Raw genomic sequence first — 23145 nt, 5'->3', positions numbered from 1 at the left:
TTAATTGTACTAGAGTACATAACTACATATGATGTTTTTCAATATATGGATTTGATATTGCAATAGGCATTAGTTATAGATTGGAGTTGGTTTACTGAATAAACGAAAAGTTGGTTACTGAATAGATTGGCATTAGCATTTAGCAATGGTGTGTTGCAGGCAGCCAGCCACAATTGATGATGATGATGATGATTTTGAAGCATGAAGTTTATTTCAATGTTATTATCTTTTGATCTTGCAAGACTAGCTAGTGTACTTTGATCTTTCAACTTGAGTCTTTGGATATATTTTATGTTTGGTAATTTGTTTGAATTGCATTGTTTGAGTATTTACTAGGAATGGATGACAATATATAATGTTATGTTGATTGCAATATATGTTCTACATATAGGATGAATAATGACATGAATACAAGGTTTTTTTTCAAAAGCTTATGCCTTGCGCCTCAAGGCAAGCGCCTCGGTGAGGCTCTCGCGCCATTGCCTCGGCTACGCCTTAGCCTTTTAAAACATTGATTCAAATTAATATTTTAAACATGATGAGCGGTAATTTTAGATCGACGAAAGGTTCGAAGAGCCAAAGGTCCGAATCGTCTGAGAGAACCTCTAGCAACCCTTAAACGTCGTTTCGGGGCCCCATGACAGCCAGACGTGTGACCCTTATGGAGACGACGCAGAGGCAGCCAGAGTTTCCCATTCCTCGAGGCAGCCGCAGGTGCCCCTTTCATCAAGGCAGCCGGGCGTCCCTCATTCCTCGAGGCAGCTGTGGCCTCATACCCAGACGGAGGTGTTTGCACCCCGTATGCCTGAGATACACCGGGCGCCCACTCCGGGTCCTACTACTTTGGATGGTGGGTCATTTGGGGTACAGATGCCGCCGCCTCATCTGTTCCTTTCGCGGATGATACCGGCCTTACCTGTAGTCGATGGCTCAGGGACTCCGATTTATCCACTGCCCCCGCTAGTGGCTCCATCAGCGGCGTACCGGTTCATGCCTTTTGATACGCCTCTTATTTTCGCGAGGGTATCATCATCGGCAACAGAGACAAAATCCGTCGCGTCCGCCGCATCGCCCTCAGGTAATGAAAGATGAATGATTTGTTTTCTTATAATTAATAATAAAGGGTCTCCTATTTTAATAATCAATTTGGTTTATCATGTGATAGGCACCGTCGGAGCGAAGCCGACAAAGAAGAAGAGAGGCCCCGTCACAGGGAAGTTTCTCGAGAAGACCGTTAATACCTCAGGGAGGATCGTCATCGATACTGACGGGGTGGCCACATAGTATTGAGCGAGAAGTCGAGGACGTACTCCGGTCGCGTGGGAGCGCTCATTAGGGATAGAGTCCCTATGTTATGGTCAGACTGGGGCGAGGTCTCGCAGAAGGTTAAGGACATGGTCTACAACGCGATGTCGATGAGTTTACAAAATGTCTCAATAATATTATGTATTACATTGTTGATTTCTCGAAAAACTAAACTAATAAACAGTTAAATGCAGGTGTGGTTTGACGTTCCCGAGCACCTGAAGAACAGCTGGGCGGACGTTATGCATGGGGGAAGGTACGTTGGGAAGTTAATGAAAAATAAAATTGTATGTGATATTAATAATATTTCTAATATTTTTGTTGTATCTGTAGGTACAAGGAGTGGAAGAATGAGTTGCGGACCCACTGGACTACTCACGGGAACGCATGTTCTGGTATCCCTGCTGAGTTCTAGTACAGGGAGTACGAGTGGTGTTGGCTTCTGATGTCACATCCAGGTTCTCAAGTTAATTTACGGTTATTGACTTTTGGTTAATTTGACATTTTACCATTTTAAGTAACCGTTTGCTATTTAAGGCTTCAAGAGTTGACCTTTTTTTTCGTCTAAAATTTGGGAAAACTTTCTTCATGAAAGTCGTAGAGGATGTTAAACGGAATTCGTGGACACATGACACGCTTAAATCGGAGTTCGTATGAAGAAGTTATGGTCTAAAAACGAAAGTTACTATTTTTGGTCAGGAGTATAAAAAGGGAAACTTACCAGATGAGGTAAGGTAGAAATCAGAAAGTTACTGGCTCTCTCTCTCTCCTCTCCCCGCAGCTCTCCCGACTTGGAAACTTTCCGGCCATCGTCCGTCGCCGTCCGGGTGAGATAAGAGGCATGCTTGGTGTCGATTGGAAGCTTGGAGCATCCTCTACAAGTCTAGGTAGGTGGCAGCCGGTGTAGCGCCGCCGTGAGGGAGCACGATCGCCGGAAAGGTGCGGCTGTGCTGCGGAGGTGTTCTCGCCGGAACTCCTTTTTCCGGCCATCAAAATGGAAGCTGCCAGTCTCGTCTGGAAGCTCTCCCTTCCAGCAGCAAACCCCTAAAAGGATACATCCTAACTCGAGCTAGGTAAGGAGAATCGGGTGTTTGAATTTCCTAGGGTTTTCTTGATATGTTTGGCTTTAATTACCCTATTTAGGCATGAAATTGGACATAGTGATAGTTATGAAAGTTGTTTGGGATGTTGAGAGGAAGATGCTGTTAAAATTTGGTAGCCATTGGGGGTTGCCGGAGTCGGTCGCCGGCCGCCGCTGCCCGCGGAGCAGACGGTGGCGCCACCGCTGTAAGGGGGCTTTTCAGGGTTTTAAATGTGTTATATTAAGGGGAGTTTAATGATGTGAAGTTTAGAATTTTTGGAGGAGTTTTGGTTAGGTTTGAGAGTTTTCAAAGGTTGAGAATATTGGCGGTTGTTAGAATAAAATCCCGACCATTGGATTTTCTTGGTTATGGTCCTAAAGTGCTAGAATCGATGAAGTGAAGTTGTAAATTAAGTTTGGTAAAAATCTAATTAGCTTATTAGTGGGTTATTTGGGAGGATTTCGATGATTAAGTTAAAGCATTTAATTTCCTAAATCGAAGAGTGGTTCTAAGCATATTTATTGTGCCAGGATACGAAGGGAACCTCGCTTTAATGGCAATGCGGTTATCGTTGGGCTTATGCCTAAACTTGTGAGTGGACCTTTTAGTTTTAAATAATTATGCGTGCAAGATTTTATAATTTATTATTTTAGTTTCCGAGCTTATATTATAATTTCGGCTTATGAAATGATCTTGGAAAGTATTTGAGATTGAAACATTGATTATTTATGGGTCATGATTTATGGATTTGAACTCGGATTACTAATTTGATATTTAAGTTCGGATATTTTTATAAATTCTAGATTTCATTAAAATGGTTTTATGGGTGGACTTTGAGATTTATAAAAGATTTCCGAAATTGGGATTTTCGGTAGTTTGCTATTTATAATTTTGGAAATTATTGGTGGAATATCGATCTTGATCTTGAGAATGTTTTAGCGAGTATTTTGGATTGAGATATTAATTATGATTTTTACTTGTTAATTAAATCTCACTTATATTATGGTTTTGAGAATGTTTTGACGTGTGAGACACGTCATTGAGTTTTAGTATAATTTCTTATGATGATTTTCAAATACGGTTGGGAACCGTACCATTCATTTGATATTGGGGAAGTTTAATGGATTTAAGTGACTTCGTATGATTTTAGTCACCATAATATAGGGTCGCTTTTATATTGATTATTGCTAGCTAACCTTATTAGCGGTCCTCATCATATGTGAGTCGCTATTATAGCCTTATTAGCGGTCCTCTTCATATGTGAGTAGAGCGCTCAGCGTGGGACGCTGTTATAGCCTGGGAGGCAACTGATCGGTATTTATATTTATTTGTTAGCTAGCCATTATTAGCGGCTACTCACTATAGATGAGTAGAGCGCTTAGTGTGGGAAGCTATTATAGCCTGGGAGGCACCGACCTGAGCTTGGGAGGCTCCTTTTTCATGCTGATAACTCTTCCCCTTATTGTATTCTTCTCAGTAATATATTTGATTAACCAGCGGGGCTGGTTTATCTCTTTTTATGAGATTTCTGTTTTAATTAACCAGCGGGGCTGGTTTGTCCTTTATTAAGTGATTTTGGATTTAAAGTTTTAAGGACGTTCAAGTTGCATGCTGTTAAGTTTTTAAAGCTGAAAAGTGGGAAAGTTTTTAAATTGAGTATTTGTTAAATTATTTAAATTATTTTGTCCACTCACCCTAACGTTTTTAAATTACTTTCCCCTGGGCCTTTTGGTTTTAAATGCCCAGTTTGCAGGCTAAGTTATTTGAGGTCGAGCGTACATGGAGTCGAGGTATAGTCAGAGGCTGCTTCCACTTATTCTTTAGTCATTGTTTTTCGTTTAACTTTAAATATGTTCTGATAACTAGTTAGTGAATTAATGTTGGTTATTGTTGGTTGTGGGATTAGTTTAATTGAGTAATTGTTATATTGGGAGATGTGATGAACTTGGGGAGCAAGAAAGCGTCAGGTGTTGAGGATGAATGTTTGTTTATAGAAGTGTTAAATTGGATTTTTTTTTTCAGGTAAGGGTTGTCCATTTTCAAGGAAGGTTATGCCGAATTTTCAGTTAATTTTTCTTGAAGGTGGATCCCGCATGATTTAACTCGGGTTTCAGGGTGAAATTCGGGGTGGGTTCTGACATCTGACATCAGAATTCAACTACCCTCATACATAGGTATTTAAAAAAATTAATTAGTTAATTTGTCATTAAGTACGTCCGTTTTTAAATATTTTACTAAGAGTTTATTTTTTCTTTGAATGTCGTTTCCTTGGCGAACGCTCAGAACTGGCAACGCAACACAAGGAACTATCATGCCGATTCTAGACCGTTCACTGTCTTCATGGATGGGACGGCCAGGAAACATCCAGAAATCAACCGGTACGTCTATACGTATGAAAAGGCATATCATGATGCCTAGGAGGATATTGTAAGTCATCTTACATTTTTAAATTTTTAATTTTACTTATATATATATATATATGTCAAAATGTTAATTAATCATTTTTTTCCTATCCAATTAGGCGAATGTGAGGGAGGCTAGTGACGAGGTGATGAGTGCTATAGTGAGGGAGGCATGGCCGGACACGCAAGAGGAAAGGATGTCCGAAGCCATGTCCCGGATCAACACTTCGGATCCGAGGGTTGGGGCGAGGATCATGGGCACAGCCTTCCCACCGCGAGGAAACAACTTCTATTACCGGGGTCTAGGAAAGAAGGGCGAGGGGGTCCTGAAGACCACTCCAAGATTTCAACGAAAGGCAGCCTCGACCAGCAACATGACGACTCAGCTACAGTCGGAAGTTGAGAGACTACGGGACCAGCAAGCTGCTCAGGCTGCCGCTCATGCCGCCCAGATCGCCACCCAGACAGCCTATACTGCCGCGGTATATGCCACCCAGCAGGCCCAGCAGCAGCAGATGTTCCAGTACTAGCAGGAGTTTACAGCTGCCCAGCTTCAGGGACTTCCGGCTCCGCCCATGCCTACGCCTATATCGCTACCTCAGCGGCTGCAACCTCCTCCACAGCAGCCCCCAGAATCGGATATTGATTTAGACAATCTAGATTTTGTGTATTTGATCAATTATATAGTTTTATGTGCTTGTTGTTGGTTATATGGAATTGTTTTGGTGTATTTTGCAGGTTGCTTAGAATGGTAATTTAGAAATTTTGGGGTTTTTTTTTACTGGAATGGACTTATAGCCGACGAAACATGTCACATCCCGACCCTTATATTTTTACCTTATTTACTAGCGTGATTATAATAAGAATTTTACCGTCCCAATCATTGAGTAAATAGTTTAATTGGTCCCTAGAGGGGTTTCGGGGACGATTATGTGCGGAGGATAATTCGTATGGGGAAAATACGACGACGGTAAAAATAGTAAATTTTAGCTAGTAAAAGGTAATTTTTATTCGGGTATTATTTTTCGGGGTGTTGAATTTTGGAATTTTGGGTTAAAAGGAGTGTTGGGTCGGCTGGGCCGAGCCCAACCCATTTCTTTTTTCTCTTCTCCCTCTCTCCCGATTCTCTCTCCTCCCACCCGATTTTCTTCTCTCTACACCCAGAAGAATTTCCGGCCGCCCTCCCGCCGCCGTCCGGCCACCAACCGCCGCCGCACCGGTCCCGTTCGGTCGGTCTCCCTCCCAGCAACATTTCTAGACCGGTGAGAAGAGCCCTAGCTCCGCCGTGAGAGAGCGGTGCCACTCGAAAGCTCCGACTGCCGAATCGGTTTTCTCGCCGGAACTTCCTCCTCGGGCCACCAATCCGGGCAAGCTTGGTACGGTTTTGTAGCCCTCCTCCCGTGCAACAACCCCTCCAAACAGCTCCCTCCCTCTTGAGCTAGGTAAGGAGAAATTTGAGGTGGAAGTTTTATGGTGTTTAAGTTGTTTTCGTTCGATTAGCCTAGTTAGGCTTGGAATTGGGTGATGTGTTAGTCATGAAAGTTGTAGAGGAGATTGAGAGGAAGATTCTGTTAAAATTTGGTAGCATTTGCAGGTCGCCGGAAAACGGCTGCCGGCCGCCGCCGATTAGGAAATTTTTAGGGTTTTAAATGTGGAATATTAAGAGGAGTATATTGGTGTGATTTATGGAATTTTTGGATGAGATTTGGATAGGTTTGTGAATTTCCGAAGTTTGATATTTTTGGCGGTTAATTAATGTAGAATCCGGCCGTAGGATTTAAGTCGTATTTTAGAGAGGTGGTATTTACGACTGTTGAGTATGATATTTAAGTTCGGATCGTTCCGATTTAAGAATATCGAAGTTAGGCAATGATGAGCGTATTTGTGGCTCTCGGGTAATTTTGCCTATTTTGATTAAATATGGGATTATTGGTTGGGAAATTAATATTTTATTTGGAACAGGACGTGAAGAGACTCTAGCAGACGAGACCCCAGATCGACAGCAGGCTTAGGCCTAATTTGTGAGTGGACGTTTATTTTAAATAAATGCATGCTAAAGTTCACGATTGAATAATTAATGTCGTGGAGTATTTTTGACGTCATTTTAATTTTTGACGATTTTTATTTCTCTCGGAGAGATACCGAAAATGGGATTTTCGGTGGATATAAATATGTATTTATGAGAGAGTATGTATAGAAAATGCTAGCTAGCCATATGTGTCTGTCCACCTTAATGGCGTAGCATATAGCCGCATTATGGTGTGACGTGAGCGTTGGACGTGAGCGTAGTAGCCATATTTGAGTGTTTAATTCATATAGGGGGTATGGACACATATTTATACACCCGTCTGTCCACCTTGATGGCGTAGTGTAGCACCGCATTAAGGCGTGACGTGAGCGTTGGACGTGAGCGTAGTAGCCCTATATAGACCCATGAATTTATATAGGGAGTATGGACGAGTGTAAATACATACATATATTATAGAGTCTGAGAGGCTCGATATTTATGGGATAAAAGTTTTATCGCTTGCGGCATGCATTCGATTTTTCCTTAGAAATTAATTTGGGGAAACATAAATATTTTATTTATTATTTTATTTTTGTCCACTCACTCTAACGTTATTAAATGTTTTCCCCTGGGCCCTTCGTTTTAAATTGCCCAGTCTGCAGAGTTCGGGTTGGATCTAGTAGGAGACGAGGCATAGTCACCCGCATTTCTGCCAGTTTTCGCCAGTAGGTTACCTGTTCAACCTACTCGTGTTTTTCTTGCTTTCCGCTTGTGTTTAGTAGCTCTGAATACTTTAGAATTTTTGTATATTATGCGATGTTCAGAAGTGATAAATTAAGAGTGTAATATGAAATTTTCGAGTTAGGGTTGTCCATCTGCAAGGGAGATTTTCTTAATCTTTTCAGTAAATTTTCCTTGGAGGTGGTCCCCGCACGACTTACTCTGGGTTTCAGGGTGAAATTTGGGGTGGGTCGTGTCAAAACATGTAAGATATTTGTCGGCTATAGTATTTTTAATTTTTTTATAAGGTTTAGCCGACGAATTATGACATGTTTCGTCGGCTAAACCCTTCTAAAGCCGACGAAACAGACTATATTTCGTCGGCTTTAGTTATTTTTTTAATTTTTTATTACATACTTTAGCCGACGACGTCTACTAGTTTCGTCGGCTAAATACTGGGACAATAGCTGACGACGTCTTCTAGTTTTGTCGGCTAAAGTAATCGCCGACTACTCTTTCCCGACGAAACCATAGCCGACGAAGGCTCGTCGGCTAAGATCTTAGCCGACGAATTAAGCTAACAGGCCGACGAAACTTTTTCGTTGGCTAAGGTGCTTGTCCTGGTAGTGTGAAACAATTAATCAGATTTTTCTTCTTCTTCTATGAGGCCGGATATCACCGTTTTGAGCCTTTGCTTCATTCTAACCTTCCCAACTACAACCAACAATGAATCAGATTCAAGGAAGCTAACTTTTTTACATCTTTTGATTTTTTTCTTTTCTCTTTGGCTATGCATATTTTTCTGTTTTGCTTTCTTTTCTTTTTTTTCAACAGCCAACAATTTTATTTTTCCTCTTTTCCTTCCTTGAATCGATAAGTAGCTCCCCCAAACTTGCTTACAACAATACCACCTTAACCACAATGAATCTCCAAATATATTGTACTCTACTTTTTTCTTAGGATAGGGTAAAGATATATCTATACTAAGCTGAAGGTAAAGAATTTGTGGTTTAGAAATAAATGGCTCATTGTAGGCTCAAAGGGTTAATCTAGGGGTAGCACAACTTGTGGGACACATGCTTATTTGGCTTTGGTGGTTAATCCTAATACCTATATCCTTTCAGAGATTCCAGCATTTAACTGGCATAAATCTTCGACAGGTGTGAGTTTCATTAAAGAGCTGTGGTCAATGACTAGTCAAATTAAACGAAATGTGAAATCAACAAAACTTCATGTCAAGAAATAAGAATGATCTAAATAATCACTCAGAAAAGAAAGCACAGACTTCATTGTTGTGGAGGATCAGGGAAAGGAATACGCTGCACATTTGTCTCAAAAGTCGTCTCCAAATAAGGCTTAAGACGTTGACCATTCACCTTGAATGTAGAGTTGTTTCTCAAATTCTAAATTTCAATTGCTCCATGAGGAAACACCTTTGTAACCACAAAAGGACCCATCCACCTTGACTTCACCTTCCCTGGAAAGAGTCTAAGTCAATAGTTATATAGCAACACCTTTTGATTTGGTTCAAAAGTCTTTTGACGAATGACTTTGTCATGAAACTTCTTGGTGCGCTCCTTGTAAATCTTGGCATTCTCATAGGACTCATTACGAATTTCCTCCATCTCATTCAGCTGCAATGCTCTTCTTTCACCAGCTGCCTTCATGTCAAAATTGTAGTGCTTGATTGCCCAATAAGCTCGGTGTTCCAACTCCACCGAAAGATGACAAGCCTTCCCAAAAACTAACTGATATGGCGACATGTCAATAGGGGTTTTGTAGGCTGTTCTATACGCCCAAAGAGCATCATTCAAACGCTGAGACCAATCCTTCCTATCCGGGCGAACAGTTTTCTCCAAAATATTCTTAATTTCGCGGTTCGAAATCTCAACTTGACCACTAGTTTGAGGGTGGTATGGTGTAGCCGCTTTGTGAGTGATGGAATACTTCTGCATAAGTGCTACAAATGGCTTGTTACAAAAGTGTGATCCACCATCGCATAATAGCTCTTGGGGTACCAAATCGAGCAAAAATATTATCTTTGAGAAAAGCAAGTACCACCTTGTGATCATTAGTCTTACAAGCAACTGCCTCAACCCATTTAGATACATAATCTACTGCCACCAATATGTAGAGATTGCCAAAAGATTGAGGGAAAGGTCCCATGAAGTCTATTCCCCACACATCAAATAATTCAACCACCAAAATATTATTCAAAAACATCATGTCACGTTTAGAGATATTACCCATTCGTTGGCAGCGATCACATGAAGAGCAAAAGGCAAAAGCATCCTTAAATAAGGTTGGCCAATAGAAACCACATTGAAGAACTTTAGCTGCTGTTTTCTTGACCCTAAAATGTCCACCACAAGCATAACTATGGCCATATCGAAGAATGCTTTCAAACTCACTTTCAGGTACACATCTTCTAATCAACTGATCTGGACAATGCTTGAATAAATATGGCTCATCCCAAATATAACGCTTCACTCGAGAAAGAAATTTTTCCCTCTCTTGCTTGCTCCAATGCTCTGGAATTTTCTTAGTAATAATAAAGTTCACAATATGAGCAAACCAAGGAGGAGAGTCACGTACCATAAACAATTGCTCATCCGGAAAATTTTCATTCAAGGGAAGGCTGCCCACTTCATCTTCTTCATGCACCAATCTACTCAAATGGTCTGCCACCACATTCTCACTTCCTCTTTTATCTTTAATCTCTAAATCAAATTCTTGAAGTAAGAGTACCCAAAGGATCAGCCTTGGCTTTGCATCTTTCTTGGAAAGTAAATACTTAAGGGCAGTATAATCAGTGTAAACAATGACCTTGGAACCAATCAAATACGATATGAACTTGTCTAAACCAAACACAACAGCAAGCAATTCTTTCTCTGTGGTGGAATAATTGAGCTGAGCATTATTCAAAGTCTTTGAAGCATAATAAATAGCATGCGGAAGCCTCTCTATACGCTGCCCCAAAACAGCACCCACTGCATAATCTGGTGCATCACACATTAATTCAAACGGTAAGTTCCAATCTGGAGACTTGATGATAGGAGCTGAAGTGAGGAGTGCCTTGAGCTTGTTGAATGCCTCAAGACATGCTTCATCAAAGATAAATTCTGCATCCTTTGCTAATAAATTGCTCAATGGCCCTGCAACCTTGCTAAAATCCTTTATGAAATGCCGATAAAACCCGGCATGACCAAGGAAAGAACACACTCCCTTAACCGTTGTTGGCGGAGGAAGATTGGTGATCAAATCCACTTTTGCTTTGTCAACTTCAATGCCTTTACTTGAAACAACATGGCCCAACACAATACCTTGCTTGACCATAAAATGGCACTTCTCCCAATTACGCACAAGGTTGGTCTCTTGACATCTTTTGAGCACTAGAGATAAATGCAGCAAACAATCATCAAAAGAGGAACCAAAAACAGAAAAATCATCCATAAATACCTCAATAAATCTCTCCACCATGTCCGAGAAGATACTCATCATACACTTCTGGAAGGTAGCTGGTGCATTACATAAACCAAAAGGCATTCTCTGGTAGGCAAAAGTACCAAAAGGGCAAGTACATGTAGTATTCTCTTAGTCCTCTGGTGCAATAGGAATTTGATTATAACCCGAATAACCATCAAGAAAAAAATAATAATTGTGACAGCCAATTGCTCAAGTATCTGATCAATAAAGGGCAATGGGAAGTGATCCTTACGTGTGGCACTATTGAGCTTCCGGTAATCAATGCAAACTCTCCAACCCGTAGTGACCCTTGTAGGCACCAACTCATCTTTTTCATTCTTCCCAACGGTTATTCCTGACTTCTTAGGCACCACTTGAACTGGACTCACCCATTCACTATTGGAAATTAGATATATAACTCCAACATCAAGAAGCTTCAAAATTTCAGCACGCACAACTTCTTTCATTAGTGGATTCAAATGCCTTTGTGCATCACGTGTTGGCTTCACATTGTCTTCAAGATGGATGCGGTGCATACACATTGTAGGACTAATACCTTTAATATCTGCAATGGACCACCCAATGGCTGTTTTGTGAGCTTGGAGAACCTGCAACAGCTTCTTTTCATCCTCTTCACAAAGGTCCGAAGCAATAATCACCGGTAGTGTCTCTCTCTCACCCAAAAATACATACTTCAAGTGTTGGGGCAGCGGTTTGAGCTCTAGCTTTGGTGCTTGCTGAATGGAAGGCACAACTTTGTTTGTAGACAAAGGTAAAGACTCAAATTGGTTCCACTTTCGTGGTTCAAGAACGGGTGCATCATTAAGAAGCTTTTCCAACTTATCAACTTCTTTCTTGGCATCAAAATCCATTATCGCTTGTGTCAAGCATATCTCAAGAGGATCTTTATAAGAATTCAGAACAGAAGCTTCATGAGTAATAGGAGAAAAGGAATTAACCATAAAGTATTTACCATCATTCGAAGGACGTCGACTAGCTTCAAAGACTTTATACTCCACTGACATGTCACCAACTTTCATTGATAAACTACCATCCTTCGCTCTTATCACCTTATCAGCGATAGCCATGAATGCATGTCCCAAGATAATAGGCACTTCTGCTTTATCAAAACCATCTGGTTCAATTTCAAGAATGACAAAGTCTGCAGGCAATATGAACTTATCAACCTTCACCAACACATCTTCCACAATTCCTTTCGGTCGCTTGACTAATCGATCTGCAAATTGCAAAGTCATAGATGTCGGTTGCAAGTCACCAAGCTTTAGTTTCATAAACAATGAGCACGGCATCAAGTTGACACTAGCACCCAAATCCATCAAAGCACGCTCAAAGTGATGATCACCAATGGTGCAAGGTATTGTAAAGCTTCTTGGGTCCTTCAACTTTGGAGGGAGTCTCCTTTGAATCACTGCACTAACCTCTTCTGACAACAACACTTTCTCATGGTCTTTGAATCTCCTTTTGTTAGTGCATAAATCCTTCAAAAATTTCGCATAAGCTGGAATTTGTTGAATAGCATCAAGCAAAGGAATATTAATCTGCACCTTGTGAAATAATTCCATAATCTCAGACAAGTGACTATCTTTCTTTGGCTTCTGGAGCAACTCTGGATATGGAGGTTTAAGAACAAATTGAGACTCTGCAGGAGGCTTCAAATTCGTCACTGGACTGCTGGAAGTTGCTGGTTTCTGACCAGTTTTTCTGCCCGGGATTGAAACAGTCTTTTCAATCCTGGCTTCGGAGCTCTTCTCTGCTGATTCAGTAACTACTGGGATATCAGCAGTATCATCAATCCATGTTTCGAACTCTTCTTGCTGCTCTTATTCTTGAACATCTTTTGAACCACGAACATTGGTATCAACTTTTTTCCCACTCCTCAACATGATCACAGCTTTCATAGTCTCATGCTTCTCAAATTGACCCCTCGGATTAACAAGAGGTTGGCTAGGGAAACGCCCTTGTTCTCTCTCATTCAAAGCATTGGCAATCTGCCCAACTTGAACTTCCAACTTAGAAATAGCTTGAGATTGAACTTGCTGCTCTTTCTTGGTCTCTTGAATAGCTTGAAGCATCTGAGCATCGGACTTTTGAAATTCTATCTGGTTTTGTGCAAGTTGCTGCATAGTTTCTTCGAGAGATGGTTTTCTTTGTTCACTTGGCCCTTGATAATTCTGAATAGGAGGATTATTTCTTGGCATCTGCACATGATTGTTGTTGCTATAAGAAAGATTCGGATGTGGCCTCCAACCCGAATTATAGTTATTGCCAGAGAAATTATTCATTGGCCTTCCATAGTTGTTCACCATATTGACTTCCTCATCACCATGAAGTTCTGGACAAGCTTCTGTGGTATGTGAAAAACTAGAACACAAGGCACAAGTCTCCTTTGCAACCTTGTTTAATAGAGGAGTAAGGCTCTTCATCTGTCTTTCCAAAGCTGCTACTTGCTCTTCTAGCTTGGTATTTGCACTAACCTCATAAAGACCTCCTCTTTTAGAACCTGATGCATAAGGCTCATACTGTTGCACAAGGCTCATACTACTGCGAATTCTCACTTATAGTTTCAAAAGCTTGAATTGTTGCTTCTATTGTCTGTCTCATCAAGCTTCCACCAACTGTAGCATCCACCATACTTCTGTTTTGAGAGTTCAAACCTCTATAAAAAAATTGAGCCTTTTGAAGTTTAGTAAATCCATGGTGAGGACACCTCACAAACAACTCTTTGTAACGCTCCCAACCCTCATAAAAAGGTTCTCTATCAGGTTGACGGAAATTAAAATTTCTGTTTGGAGAGCATTGGTCTTTATAGCAGGGAAGAATTTCAACAAGAACTTTCTTAAACAAATCCTCACAATTAGTGATGGTATTAGGAGGACGAGAACTCACACTACCAAGACAAGCACTTTAGCCGACGAAAAGTTTCGTCGGCCTGTTAGCTTAATTTTGAAAATTTTGAAATTTTTTGACAATAGCCGACGACTTTTCATATATTTTCGTCTGCTAAAGTCCTTTGAAAATTTTCGTCCAAATTTGGTTTACCGCCAAAAAAATTTTGACTTTAGCCGATGACTTTTTTAATATCTCGTCGGCTAAAGTCTATAAATTCACGAAAACGCTTATATCTCCTTCTATATTACGTAGTCTGGTCAAACCTTCCACACGAAAAACTTTGACGTAGATGAGACGCAACCGCCTATATAAAAATTTTGAGACATTACCTTCCGACGATAGGGTTCCCCATAGGGAATAATAACGGTAAATAGGGTTGACCGTTACTATCGGCACCGAGACGGTACCCGATTTACGTGATTTTTGAACCATAGCTGTATTTCACCATTCTGAACACATCTTATTTCACTAGATTTTTGATAATTTTGTTTCCTACGTAGAGTTGGTTCACAAAGTTGTATAACCTACTAAACAAGTTATACAACATTAGTTGACACGTTGTGATTCCGATGACTAAAATTAACAAACCAAAATTCGACCGTCAGATATGATCATTATGACGAAAGATGTCTATGGTAAAAAATTCAACTGGATCCGACAACGTTAAGGGCTCGATCGAAACGGTCAACCCTAATCCATCGTCACTTATCACACGAAAACGCTCATATCTCTCTCTATATTACGTAGTTTGGTCAAACCTTCCACACGAAAAACTCTCACGTAGATGAGATGCAACTGCCCATATAAAAATTTTGAGACATTTACCTTCCGACGATAGGGCTCTCCATAGGGAATAATAATGGTAAATAGTAGACACGTCGTGATTCCGATGACTAACCAAAATTCGACCGTCAGATATGATCATTATGATGAAAGATGTCTATGGTGAAGTGATGAGTTTGACTCGTAGGGCCGTTACGCTTCCAGAAAGGTATCACAATAGTCAATCGGACACCGAACGCCAAATCTGCAGCATAGTGCATAATAAGGGTAAATTGCATTGACCGCAACTATCGGCACCGAGACTTTACCGGAATACCGTGATTTTTCAACCGTAGACGTATTTCACCATTCTAGTCATATCTTATTTCACGACTTTTTTACGTTTGAAAGTTCTACGTATAGTTTTTTTTTTCCCAGATGAGTTGTTGTCTAGATCTGCAAATATAAGGCACTTTAGCCGACGAAATTATATTTTTTGTCGGCTAAACTTTTAAAAATTTCATCGGCTAAAGTTCACAGACTATAGCCGACAAAAAAAAATTATTCAGACGACGAAATTTTAATTTCGTCGTCTAAAGTTAACCAAAGCCGACGAAAATTTAAATTAGCCGACGAAAGAAAATTTCGTCAGCTAAAGTCCACGTTAGCCGACAAAAAAATAATTCGTCGGCCTAGTTTTTTTATTTTCGTCGGCTAAAGCCTTTCTTCTGGTAGTGTCAGCCACTTTTTTGCCTTATCTTTCAAAGAGAATGGAAAAAGCTTCATACAAATTTGCTCATCTGATATCCCATACTTGAAAGTTCCACATATGTCTTTGAATTCCTCCATATGAAGATAAGGATCTTCATTAGTCTTCCTATAAAAATTAGGTAGGCAATGGATTGTTGCTAGTCTAATCTCAAAACGCACTCAATCAGGAATAGGAGCTACAACGATGCAATGGATTGTGAGTGCAATAGGAGCAGTGAACTCTTTCAATGCTTTCGTCTCCTCATCTGCCATTGCACCTTGAACTTGAGCTTGAGCTCGCTCGCTCGCCCTTTCCTTAATAGTCTTCTAGGAGTTTGTTCAATCTCTGGATCGTAGACAATGAGATCTAAGTTCTAAAATTGACAACCTTGCATAAACCAAATTCAAACCTATAAGAAAAACAAACAAAAAAAAAAAATCAGGAAAATAGAAATAAAGAGAAAACAGAAAATAAACAAAAATTAAGTATTGCACAACTGATAAATCAAATTGAATTAACACAATCCCCGGCAACGGCGCCAAAAACTTGTTGTATGTTTTAATATAGTACTCGCAAGTGCACGAACCACTTATAGAATAGAAGTGCAAACACGAGGTCGTTCCCTCTATGGATTGATTAAGACAACTTATTATGCCAATTATACTACACCTAATGAAATAACAATATGATTTTATGATGTTTGGATTGAAAACAGAAAATTAAATAATAAAACTGAAATTAAAGTCAAGAGAACAATGAAATTCCTAAGAGTTGAAACACATATTATAAAGATGCTAAAACATTGAATCCACCATCTAATACTCCTACCTTCCTCTCTAGTTGATAGCAATTGAACTCTCAAGATTGCATGCTAAAGATTTTCGTACATAAGCCTTATTGATCCCGGACATATGCCAAAGTTCTTCTAACCAATGAATTCTAACTTATTGATCCTGTATAGAACTCAAGTAGTCAAACTATAATCTACTTCATGTTATGATCAGGTTCAAGCAAACATGTTCAACTCCATTAAGCACAAAAGAATTAGGAAATCATGTAAACAAGAATATCGACTATGATTAAGCACTTGTATTTTTAACTTACAACTCTCTAATCACAAGATTAAAATAATCCTTTGGAACCCTAGAAAACATATACTCTTGATCAAGCCTCATGTTCTCCAACCAAATAACTAATAAATAAAACCTAGGTCTTATTGATCCCGAGCAAAGATTTTGAATAAAAGTTCAATTGAAATAATGATTGAGAATTTAACATAGCAATCTATGAATTCAAATACAAATCAACTAAAGAAATAGAGTAATCATACTAGGGGCTTCATCTCAGCCCTAGCTAGATGTTTAGAAATCCATAGATAAAGAAAACATGACTAGAAATAAAGAAAGCATGAAAGAAACAAGGGAAGAGATAGGAACTCGGGTTGAGCGATGGTGAGGCTCTGTTCTTCTTCTTCTCTCTCCGTTCTTGCTGCCTCTCTTTGCTGCGTCTCCCCCTTCCTTTAACGTCTTAAGGTTTGTTTTTATTCCTCTAGAAATCCCAATTGATTTGGGCTTTTCGGACTCTCCTTGTCCAACATGGAATTGTTATCTTCTCTCTAAATAACACAAGGTTATTATTGTCAATGTAAGGATAGCCTTCCAAATATATTAGTCACGTTCAGCCCTTTCCTTGTAGTATTAAGATTGATGGACTTGGGCCTCACAAATTGGAATCATGAGAAAATATGCAAAATTCGTCAGAATCTGCCTCCACGCGCTGCGTCCACTCAAACCTTCATAACTTGCTCTAAAAAAAAGCAAATCCACTTACGCAAAATTTCTTAGAAAGCTAACATCTGTAGCTTTCCAATGGTGTATGGCTCGCCTCCAGATTCCTTGTGAACAAGTATAGTAATCCTCAAAGTTGACGCACAGCAGGGCAGTTTCTAGATCACTTAGCTCCAAATTATCTTTTTCTCTAACTTGACCTACAAAATGTAAAAACCAAGTAAATGACTCACAATTGACAAGAACTAAGCATATAATCATGTATCTAAGGGTATAAAAATGTATGAAATATGAATCTATCAATACGAACTTTTACTCGTTATAAACTTTGATATATCAAGTTTTGAAAATATCAGAACGGTATCTCATGTTTCAATCCCAATCTAAAATTGGTATTTATAGCCATTAAGATGACCAATTTACCTTTAAGTTCTCTTTTTTTCTTAGTTTTTTTTTTTATATTTGTTTTCATATTCCAAAGATATTAGAAGAGGTTTTGGAATTTGATGATTTGGGTGGGTCTTTATAAACTTGAAGAAGATTGAAGGGGGAAACATACAGAAGTTCAATCCTTTTTGTTTCCGCTGATACTCAAGAATCTTGTTGTTGTCGTTGACATTTGACATTCAAGGATGATTGAGATAAAGAACTGATTATTAGCAAGGAGAAAGTGATGATGAATTTTTTCTCTACGTTCCTAAAAATATAAAAAACCAAAAGAAGAAAATTGGAATATGAAAACAAAGAAGAAAAACTAAAGAAAAAAAAAAGAATTTAAGGGTAAATTAGTCATCTTTTTTTTGTCTGAGGGTAAATTAGTCATTTTAATGACTATATATACCAATCTTAGGTCGGGATGGAAACATGAGATACCAACATGATATTTTTAAAACTTGATATACTAAATTTTATAAAGAGCAAAAGTTCGTATACCATTCAAACGAATTTCTCGAATTACATCTACGAGTACGTATGATTTGATAAGTTAATGCACCACCCCAACCGTTAATGGCTTGAAACAAAGGTCCTCTCTCTCTCTCTCTCTCTCTCTCTCTCACAACATCCAGAATGTCGTCGTAGTCCTCTCTAATGTGGGCTACCCATCCATGGCTGTCAATCTCGAAGTATTCTCTAACAGACTACCTAGGGTTTCGACAAGCGTAGTCGTCATCTTATTTTTTTTTATCTGTCGAGAAATGGTTTCGAATGATGTGAAAGTCGTCGTAGTCCTCTCTGATGTGGGCAAAGAAGGTTGAGTTGCAGGTCTCGCACCACGTCACTCATACAACCAGCCACTAAGAAGATGACAAGTGCCAATTTTTGATATTATTGATAAAATTTGAAGATGTTTATTATAATCAGGGGTTCAGGCTCCACGTCCCCTGGCCCCTTGATGACGGGCATCGAGTCGTTCATGACCCCAATGACTCATTGTAATTTTCTTATCCTATTTCATCTCCTTGCTTAGAAACTTCATCGCCAACGTTTCAATCACATAGACTTGTAGTCATTGTCTTTGAATTTCCTTACAGCTATATCAACGAGATCCATAACACATTAAACATGTAATCCTTAACGAGCCAAACGAGTCACGTCATGTCAAACTTCCTTAGCAACAAAGGTGAAGTTTTCATCACCAGTTGACAATTCCCCAACAATTCCATGGCAAAACATTGAAATTCATGGCGTTAGTAGCCACAACGGTGGCTTGGCGGTAGTTGAGGGTTTCTGGCTGCTTAGAGAGTTTAGTGTATTCACATTGGTTGGCTTTCAAACAAGGTAAAACCCTAAACCCTATTTGTATTCAATGATGGATATTTGTAATGCGGAAGTATCAATCTTATAAGGTTATGTTGGAAGGGGATCGTCTACACGATCTAAAGCGTCCAACGATTGGTTTCTGGTTCCGGATCAATTTACACATGTTGCATGTTATGCGATTTGTAAGTTATTAATAGCTCTTCTTGCTTTTTTTTGTTGCTCTTTTTTGTGTTTTTTTTTTTGTTATTAATATCTTATGGGTGCTGAAATTTATGCACCACAAATTAAAATCCATACCCTTCTAATTTTTTTAATAATATTCTGTCTCAACTATTTTTCTTCCTACCTAAATTACCCTCACATTTCTCTCTCGCTTGTCCAGTACTGGCGATAGATTTCCAGTTTTCCACAACACCAAATGTAAAATCTCAAACCCAATACAATATAGCTTCCCGACGGAGATGGAACCTAGTCACGCCAGCAACAAGAAGAGGCCAACCAGAAGCTCAAAAGCTCCGGCCAGAATCCAATCTCTCGACCACGACATCCTTTGCATCATCTTCTCCTTTCCCAACTTCTTCATCCTCGTACGTTGTTCCGTCATTTGCAAAATCTGGAGTGGTATTATCACCTAGTCCATGATGATCACTGGAGAGCTCATTATGTTGGGGTTGATCAGTGCCGAAAGAAGATGGGTTTTGTTGTAACATTTTAATTGGAGTGAGCCATACAACTTGTTGTTGGGTTGTTGTATTCTGGAGGGGACAAGTCAAGAGTCTGGTGCACCGATGTTATTCGGTAAAAAGCTTGAATCTTCTTAAAAAGAGCGGCCTTAGCCTATATATTGTCAACAAGCTTTTAATTATTCAAATTATAATTTTTGTTATAATTTTTTGTAATTTTACCAACAGGTCTTCTTACTAGCATTGGTGATGAGGTTATGCGCCTTTGGTTATTGGAAAGCTATAAATGTGTGGGAGAATATCCGATTCCAGATCGATAAAAGTTCCTTTTAGTTGACTTTGATTTTGAAGAGAGTAAGATTGTTGAGTTGGTCTTAGTCGGCAGTCGCTTAAGCATATGGAGGTGGGATGCGAAAAGAAGTATATTCCCCTCGCGCGAGAGCATATATCAAAAGGGCACATGCATGCGTTACTGAAATTGTCCCCATGCCTAAAATATTCGGGTGAACATTCTGGCAAAGAATTCCCCGTCCTTTTTCTTTGGCACCGCCGAAGGCGTCTCGGTGGCTGCATCGTTCTTGTGGCCTTTGTCTTTGTCGGTCACCATTGCTTTTCTTTTTGAATCGAGAAGGCTTGAACCGATTTAGATGTTCACCAATATAGAGAGTAATGATGAAATAATGATGAAAATCGATGAAGAAATACGTGAGAGCAACGGAAAGCGGAGCTTCGATTATCTATGAAGGTGGAGGAAGAGAGAGAGTTTGCAGTGGAGTGCAAGTGTCGAGCTAGCTCTCTATACCTTAAAACACACAAGTTTTTGCCTTTTGGCTATGTTTGGTACACCGTATAGGATTTGATTTCAAATCCATTCCTGATCTGACTTGACTAAGATTGGATTGGAGATCTCCAACTCATTTCCTATAGCACGTTTGGTCCTAAAATTTGCTTCCCTTTTTTTCTTTTTTTTATTAAAAAATCTGCCATTATAAACAATTTTTTGTTTTAATTTTCATATATATCATTTTAAACATTTTCTTATTAATTTATTTTTCTTGTCAAGCACTTGTAATAATTAGATATAGAAATAAAAATAAAGCACTCGTAAGCTAAAATATGAGATTGATGGATCAAATGATAACTCAAGAAAAAACCTCTTTTTGTCTAATTTGAATACCTAAGAAAGAACTCTCTAACTTACAAAAATAAAAAATAAAGAACTCTCTGAATCTAGGACATACGTACTACTATCAGCTCCTCATGCTTTAGCATGGACTGAAATAAATATGGAGTTTTCACCAGGCTCAACTCAATTAATCAAATCAACAATTTCAGCTTCATTATCAGATAAAACAAGTTCTTGATTGCTTTGAATCTTATTGTCAAAAGACACAGTCTCCTCATCAGAACATAGAGATGTGCTCCTTTCTTCACTTACAAATGATAGCAAGACGAGGCACTTTTTTCTGCAACATAGGATCGATCATTCAAGACATCATAAATATTCACTCAACAATAGAGTACATGATGGTACACACAACACAAATATTTTCTTTCAAATACTAAACAAGATCCATTCAATACAGAAATCTTTTCCGAATAAAGGATTAAATTTACATATTAAGTGTCAGGCATATTAACATCAAGTGCAGCAATAATTGTAAATATGTTTCTTCAATGATGAATGTTATAATCTCCCAACAACTCTAACAAAGACTTACGCTTTGACTGTTAATACTTGCATTTCCTTTATCATCACACTTTTCTGGAAAATAAACCCAAATCTGGAAGTCTCTTCTGTATACTTGTTATAATCAGCTGCCTCTTCCAAAACTCTCAAACGTTTTGGATAGGATTAAAGCTTGGAGCTGCTTTACTTGCTTTCTAGCGTTTCCGTTTACCTACTACCATAACTATTCTGTTTCACTAAACAAGGCAGCAAAGCTAATTCACCACTCATTAGCTTTTTTTGACTAATATGCTCCACATAACTGCCCTTTTCATAATACTCTAACCTCATCTTTCCCCATTAATTGAATAATGCTTGTTAGTAGAAATGTTAGATTCATCTTAGTAATGTACTAATGATATAATCTTGTCGTATCTATAAAATTTGGTATGATCATAGTTGTTGGTATAGTCTTTTACATGAAGCCTTGTGTGATAGAAGACACAGTACATAGTCATAAACCAGATCCTTTATCTTTTAACATGGCAAGCTTCCATATATACAGATGACTCTATATCAGATGAACAATTAATGTGTTAAACACCTAATCTTTCAAGATATTTGGCAATCTATGTAGCACATGAATGATTTCAAGGAAACAAGCATGACACAATTGTTGAAACTTGCAGTAAGTAAATCAAATTCATGGTCGTGGAGTTGATCAAAACGACAATTAGCAAGTTAGTTGCAGTAACAAAGACTCAAACAGGGAGAAAGATTACCAGAAGATAAACAAGTACTTGAGTCCATGAACCTTTATATTTCAGGTCACTATAGAATCACTAGAATGAATACAAACCGCAATCTTACTAGAAAATTCATATTACCCATGAATTACGTTAACAATACCAGATAAAATGGACGAAACCCATCAAATTGAGAGAGAAATTTGTTACATTAGACTGAAGATGAATCTCTTTGAGAAAATAACAGCTAAAGATCCATAAACAGGAGGTTAAAATTGAAGAGAAATTGACCCAGAAGACACCAAAATGAGAAAGATGGTTGAAGAAGGTCGGCTGCAGTCGCAAATGGTCGAAGCTGGCCGGAAAATGGGAACGGAGTAGGTAAATGAATGGAGCTGGCAGAGGAATAGATGGGTTTCGCGATTGGAAGTTGGCTAGAATACACTTACTAGATTGGAGCCGAAACGGCTTAGACGGCGCGCTATTGACGTGGGAGACTGTAAACCACATGTCGGAGCCGTCAATCTTTTCCATTTGTTGACCGTGAAATGCAAACAAAGATGAAAAAAAACGCAGAAGCCGGAGTGAAAAGGGTAGGAGGGTATTTGCATAGGTCGCACCCCCACCCTAAATTAGGTTGGTATCCCCCCTTATTTTGGTGGGTTTTGGAAGAGGGTTGGATTGCGATTTGTAGTAGGCTGAGCGATGAGGGTTGAACAGTGAAGAAGTAAACACGATTGAGTGAAATGGTTGATTGAGCGGGGTGACCGAAAGGGAGTGAGGAGATCGAAGCAAGTGAGTGTTGTGGGCGTCGTCATCGGAAAAACTATTACAGGCATCGAGTTTTCGCGGCGACTATTTCCAACAGCAGGCCTCAATTTCGTCTTCGTCTTTCTCTCCATCTGGTACTTATGTTTGTTTTGGTTTGTTCGGTTCTGCTTTTTCCAATGAAGATTCTATGTTTTGCGTGTTTATTAGCTTGGTTGTTCAGTTTTGCTTGAAATTGGGATTAGTCGGGTGTTTTGTATGTTGACGTTTTACTTTAATTTAGGTTGCTTTTATTGTTTTTAGTCAAGTGAGAATTGTGGATTTCG

The 23145-nt window shown here is 39.1% G+C and overlaps 1 pseudogene; it reads right to left on the bottom strand.

Moving 5' to 3' along the window:
- Positions 1-9010: 9010 nt before the first annotated feature.
- On the bottom strand, positions 9011-13540 carry LOC101312436 (annotated as a pseudogene).
- Between the last annotated feature and the right edge of the window lie 9605 nt (positions 13541-23145).

The sequence above is a fragment of the Fragaria vesca genome, linkage group LG4 (genome assembly GCF_000184155.1).
Source record: "Fragaria vesca subsp. vesca linkage group LG4, FraVesHawaii_1.0, whole genome shotgun sequence".
NCBI classification, from domain to species: Eukaryota; Viridiplantae; Streptophyta; class Magnoliopsida; order Rosales; family Rosaceae; genus Fragaria; species Fragaria vesca.
This window is presented reverse-complemented; position numbering and strand designations above follow the sequence as displayed.